The sequence below is a fragment of the Trichosurus vulpecula genome, chromosome 1 (genome assembly GCF_011100635.1).
Source record: "Trichosurus vulpecula isolate mTriVul1 chromosome 1, mTriVul1.pri, whole genome shotgun sequence".
NCBI classification, from domain to species: Eukaryota; Metazoa; Chordata; class Mammalia; order Diprotodontia; family Phalangeridae; genus Trichosurus; species Trichosurus vulpecula.
This window is the reverse complement of record NC_050573.1, coordinates 486,608,814-486,615,088: the sequence shown is the minus strand read 5'-3', so window position 1 is coordinate 486,615,088 and position 6,275 is coordinate 486,608,814. Positions and strand designations below refer to the sequence as shown.

The 6,275-nt window shown below is 38.4% G+C and overlaps 1 pseudogene; it reads left to right on the top strand.

The window, feature by feature from the left end:
• Positions 1-2,275: 2,275 nt before the first annotated feature.
• LOC118840327 lies at positions 2,276-4,247 on the top strand (annotated as a pseudogene).
• Positions 4,248-6,275: the final 2,028 nt, after the last annotated feature.

Genomic DNA, 6,275 nt, shown 5'->3' with positions numbered 1-6,275 from the left:
CTCACATAAAAGTGGGAAGAAAAAGTGTTTCTGTGCTGAAAACTAAATATGTTAAATAAATAAATTTAAATCAAAAAAATAAATTTATCTTGCCCTACAAGAGAAGAAGGGAAAGGGGGATGAGAGGGGAGTGGGGTGACAAAAGGGAGGGCTGACTGGGGAACAGGGCAACCAGAATATATGCCATCTTGTAGTGGGCAGGAGGGTAGAAATGGGGAGAAAATTTGAAATTCAAACTCTTGTGAAAATCAATGCTGAAAAATAAATATATTAAATGAATTAAATTTTTAAAAAAAGTGTCAAAAAATTTATTTTGTACTTTAGATATCATCCCTTCATATTCAACTCACCCTGTGCCCAAATTTATTTAGCTATTTAGCTCTGGTCTTTTCATTGAGAAGGCTTGAAAGTCCTCTACTTTATTGAAAATCCATATTTTGCCTTGGAGCATTATACTCAGGAAGCTCTTTTGACCTCCGGAATATCACATTTCAAGCCCTTCGATCCCTGAATGTAGAAGCTGCTAGATCTTGTATTACCCTGATTGTGTTTCACCAATAATCAAATTGTTTCTTTCTGGCTGCTTGCAGTGTTTTCTCCTTGACCTTGGAGCTCTGGAATTTAGTGACAATATTGCTACGAGTTTTTTTTTTTTGGGGGGGGTGATCTTTTTCAAGAGGCAATCTGTGGATTCTTTCAATTTCTATTTTAACCTCTGCCTCTAGAATATCAGGTCAGTTTTCCTTGATAATTTTTTGAAAGATGATATCTAGGCTTTTTTTTCTTTATCAAGGCTTTCAGCTAGTCCAATAATTTTTAAATTATGACTCCTGGATCTATTCTCCAGGGTGGTGGTTTTTATAATGAGATATTTCATGTTGTCTTCCATTTTTTTCATTCCTTTGTTTTTCTTTTATAATATCTTGATTTCTCTTAAAATCATTAGCTTCTACTTTCTCCAATTTAATTTTTAAGGTGGTATTTTCTTCAGTGTTCTTTTGGACCTCCTTTTACATTTGGCTAATTCTGCCTTTCAAAGCATTCTTCTCCTTACTGGATTTTTGGAGCTCTTTTCACATTTGGGTTAGTCTATTCTTTAAGGTGTTATTTTATTCAGTATTTTTTGGATCTCCTTTAGCAAGTTATTAACTTGTTTTTCATCGTTTTCTTGCATCACTCTCATTTCTTTTCCCATGTTTTCCTCTACTTCTCTTACTTGCTTTCCCAAATCCTTTTTGAGCCTTCCATGGCCTGAGACCAGTTCATATTTTTCTTGGATGCTTTTGATGTAGGCTCTTTGACTTTGTTGACTTCTTCTCAGTGTGTGTTTTGATCTTCTTTGTCACCAAAAAAGGAATCTAGAGTTTGAGTTTGAGTCTGAGTTTCAGTCTGAGTTCATTTGCACTGCCTGTTCATGTTCCCAGCTAACTATTGGACCCTTGAGATGTTTGTCAGGGTATGACTGCTTGTAGAGTAGAGAGTCCTTTGTCCCAAGCTTTAGGGTCCAAGCGCTGCCATTTTCAGAGCTACTTCTACTCCACCATCACCACAGCCTCTGTCACATCAGTGCATCAGTGCTCCTCCTCCCCGAGAACCACCAAGCAGGACCTCAAGCCACATCCAAGCAGGGCACAGCAACAGAACGTACCTCTGTGCTCACAACCTGCTCCTTGCCCTCCCAGTCTGAATCGTTGCTAGATTCCTCCCACCGTGTGAACCTGGAACTCGAGAAGCAGCTGATGCTGGAGCTCTAGAAACAGCCTCAGGAGCTTCCTGCTGCTGCTACCACTATTGCTGCACCACCTCTGCCACCCCCCGGGATGGGGGCAGACTGCTCTAAACTCAATCCTGCAGTTTCCCACTAACCTGCTTTTTAGTATTTGTGGGTTGAGAAGTCTGATAATTGCCACAGTTCAATGATTCATGGCCCTACAGCCTGTTCTGCCCTACTGACTCCAGGTCTGGTCTGTCCTGGCAAGGACGATTCTGGGTTGTGCTTTGCTCCCAGCATTTTGTGGTAGACCCTTTATGGCAACCATCCAGGCTCTCCTGGGCTGGAGACCTGTTTCCCTCTGGTATTTCATGGATTCTGCGACTCTAGAATTTGTTTGGAGCCATTTTTTACAGGTGTTTGGAGGAGTTTGGGGGAAAGTTTAATAAAGTCCCTGCTTTCTGGCCACCACCTTCACTTCACCTTTTTTTTTTAAGATGTTACTAAGGACCTGTTCAGCACAGCAGCAGCTGGTCAGCCAGGACTCCCAACTCCCCAACAGCCATGTCGAAGGGACCTACAGTTGGCATTGATCTTGGCACCACTTACTCCTGTGTAAGAGTCTTCAAATATGAGAATATGGAGATCATTGCTAATGAACAAGGAAAGGGGACTACATCCAAGCTATGTTACTTTCACCAACACAGAATGTTCAATTGATGATGCTGCAAAGAATCAAGTTGCAATGAGCCCCACCAACACAGTTTTTGATGCCAAATTTGCCAGATTTGATGATGCAGTTGTAGAGTCAGACATGAAGAATTGGCCTTTTATGGTGGTAAATTACGCAGGCAGGCCTTAGGTCCAAGTGGAGTACAAAGGGGAGACCAAAAGTTTCCATTCAGGAGTATGTTTTATGGTCTTGACCATGACGAAAGAAATTACTGAAGCTTAACTTGGGAAGACTGTCACAAATTGTGTGGTCATAATATTGGCCTATTTCAAAGATTCCCAACATCAGGCCACCAAAGATGCTGGAACCATCACTGGTCTCAATGTGTTCCAAATCATCAATGAGCCAACTGCTGCTGCTATTGCTTATGACTTGGACAAAAAGATTTGTGCTGAGAGAAATGTATTGATCATTAACCTTGGAGGTGGTACTTTTGAAGTCTCCATTCTTACCATTGAAGACAGCAGATTTGAGGTCAAGTCCACAGTTGGGAACACCTACGTAGGTGGGGAGGACTTTAACAACTGAATGGTCAACCATTATATTGCCAAGTTCAAGTGAAAGCAAAAAGACATCAGTGAGAAAAAGAGGTCTGCTCACCATCTTCGCACTGTTCGTGAATGTGCAAAGCCTACACTCTCTTCCATTACCCAGCGAGTATTGAGATTGACTCCCTCTATGAAAATATCAATGTCTTTATATATCAATCACCTGAGCCCATTTTGAGGAGCTTAATGCTGATCTCTTCCTTGGCACACTGGAACCTGTGGAAAAGACTTTAGGAGATGCAAAGCCAGATAAATCACAGATTCATCAGGCCGTCCTGGTGGGTGGTTCCACTTGAATACCCCAAATCCAGAAACTTCTGTAAGACTTCTTCAACGGAAAGGAACTGAACAAGATTATCAATCTTGATGAAGTTGTTGCTTATGGTGAAGCTCCAGGCTGCCATTTCACCTGGAGATAAATCTGAGAATGTTCCAGACTTGCTGCTATTGGATGCCACTCAACTTTCCCTTGGAATTGAAACTGCTGGTGGAGTTATGACCATTCTGATCTAACATAATACCACCATCCCCACAAAGCAGACACAGACCTTTGCCACTTATTCAGACAACTAGCCTGGTGTTGCTTATCCAAGTTTATGAAAGTGAGAGAGCAATGACAAATGATAACAACCTGCTTGGCAAATTTGAGCTCACAGGAATTCTCCTAGCACACAGGGGTGTTCCTCAGATTGAAGTAACATTTGACTTTGTTGAAAATGTCATCCTGAATGTTTTCGCTGTGGATAAGAGGACAGGCAAGGAGAACAAGATAACCATCACCAATGCCAAAGGACGTCTGAGCAAAGAAGACATTGAGCATATGATCCAGGAGGCTGAGACATACAAGGCTGAGGATGAGAAGTAGAGAGATAAGGTGTCTTGCAAGAATCCTCTTGAATCTTACACTTTCAACATGATGGCTACCATAGAGGATTAAAAACTTCAAAGCAAAATTGGTGATGAAGACAAACAGTAGATCCTTGAGAAATGATATGAAATAATCAGCTGGCTGTATCAGAACCAGACTGCTGAGAAGAAAGAATTTGAGCATCATCAGAAAGAACTGAAGCAATTATGCAACCCCATAATTACTAAGCTGTACCAGAGTGCAGGGGGCATGCCAGGAGGAATGCCTGGTGAGGTCCCAGGGGATAGAGCAGCCCCATCTGGAGGTGCTTCTTCTGGTCCCACCATTGAAGACATCAACCAAGTGCCCCTGAAGAAGGAAATATTCCACACAGTTTTTCAAATTTGAAGGAATCAAATTTGTAGCCAAGGCAGTAGTGGTTTAAAAGTAACATTTAAGCTACTGGGTAAATCTCTGCATTCTGAATACTTGAATGTGGGCAGAGGGAGAGAAGTGAACAACATTGCACTTTATCAGTACTGTAAACAAGTGGAAATGCAATTCTTGTCCTGCAGAATAAAATCTATTTAAAATTGTCACCATAAGAAAAGATTTTACAAAGGAATATTTACTGTGAATATGTCATAAGTATAGAAGTACAGATGTTACACCCAGTTATTCAAATCACATTCTCCCTAAAACACCGCAATCCCTGGAGAGAATAGGCTTTAGACTTAATATGGTTTCCACAAAATGTTGCTCCCACCACAATCAAAATAGGATCTGAATGAATCTTACCTCAACTACTAATGTATAGGGTTCTGCAGGTTATTCATCTGCATGCTTAGGCTAGAATATCTACCTACAAATATTTACAAAACCTGACATGGACACTATGAATTTCTGATGGCTCACTTCCCTGACTTGAGCAAATTTGATAGTTGTTCACGTTTCTGTCTTTTCCCCTATGATTCACCTTGCTTGAGTATGCTCCCCAAACACTGCTATTAATTTTTTTCCTATATATTAAGGAGAGAGTAAGATTTTTTGGACATTTTGACCAGATGAAATGGAGACTGTGACTATCATTACAATAATATTTTTAAAAAAACCCTCATATTAGCAAAGTCAACAGGAATAAAACAGTGCTATTCAATACTGTATTTAGAAGACTTTGATGTATTAATGAAGAGTTCCATGGTGAATAAGAAAAAAAACACTAATTCAGAAGTTTAATAAAACTCCAAATGAAATAGTACAAAGTTATAATTTATACATTTTATTTAAAGTTATATGTATATTACCTTGCATAGGAAAGGTTGAGTACAAGTGTATTATTCCTTTAGGATCTTTTCACCACTCCTTTCAATGCAATATATAAAAATCTGATACCAAATACTAATTGCATAACCATAACCTAAAGGGGAAAAATCTAGTTTTGGTATAAATATTCTAATCATCCCATATAAATGCAAAATATGGTTCACTCTGCCTCTGTACTATTAAGATAACATTCACAAATCTGCATATTCTAACCCTAACTTTTGAGACATTTGTTGTTCTAGTATTTCTTGTCCTTCTAAAACCCTGCTGCTATATTTTAAAAGCAGTGTGAGTGTCTCATGACACAATCATTTCAAAAAGATAATGTTACATAAGACATATATTAATATAATTACCAACCTTCTTAATGTGCAAGCCATATATATATCCTCATTTTCACCAATTAAACTTCAGGGGAAAATATAAATATATTTTTCCATTAAATTGACTGATTAGTAGCAGGAAGCTTTTGGTGTTTCAACTGAATCAGACTGATATTCCCCACTTTTGTGCACAAATTTTGGTGCTGCAAAGCTCACCCATCACAAAGGCATAAAGTACAGACAACTTTGAAATATAATAATCCAACAAAAGAATAAAACTTTTAAAACTTTATTTAAGCATTATCCAAGTTGTTTCTAGACAATTGAGGAAACAGTAAATGCCTGTAAGCTTTTGCCATGTGCCTTGAAAATGATTATAATCAAAGATAACACAAGTCAGTCTTTAATACTATTTAAATTCCATTTCATGAAATAGCCCATATCATTAAACAATAATGGTACACTCAGCTATGTACCTTTCATTTATTCAGTAACCTCTTTTTTCCAATAGTCTACTGCCAATCAATCAAAAAAAATCCTTAACATTACATGCTAAGTATGGTATTAGGGGAAGAAACAAAGAAAAAATGAAATAGCCTTACTTTCAATGAGCTTAAACTCTTTTATTAAAAAAAGACAGATTGTACTTTTATTAGAATTCACAGAATAAATATAGACTATATAGAAGGGAGTTTAGAGAGAGAGGTCACCAGTATTTGGAGGAGATTAGGAAAGGCTTCATTTGAACATGATGCTTGAACTAAGTTGAAGAAATGAAAGATTTTATGAG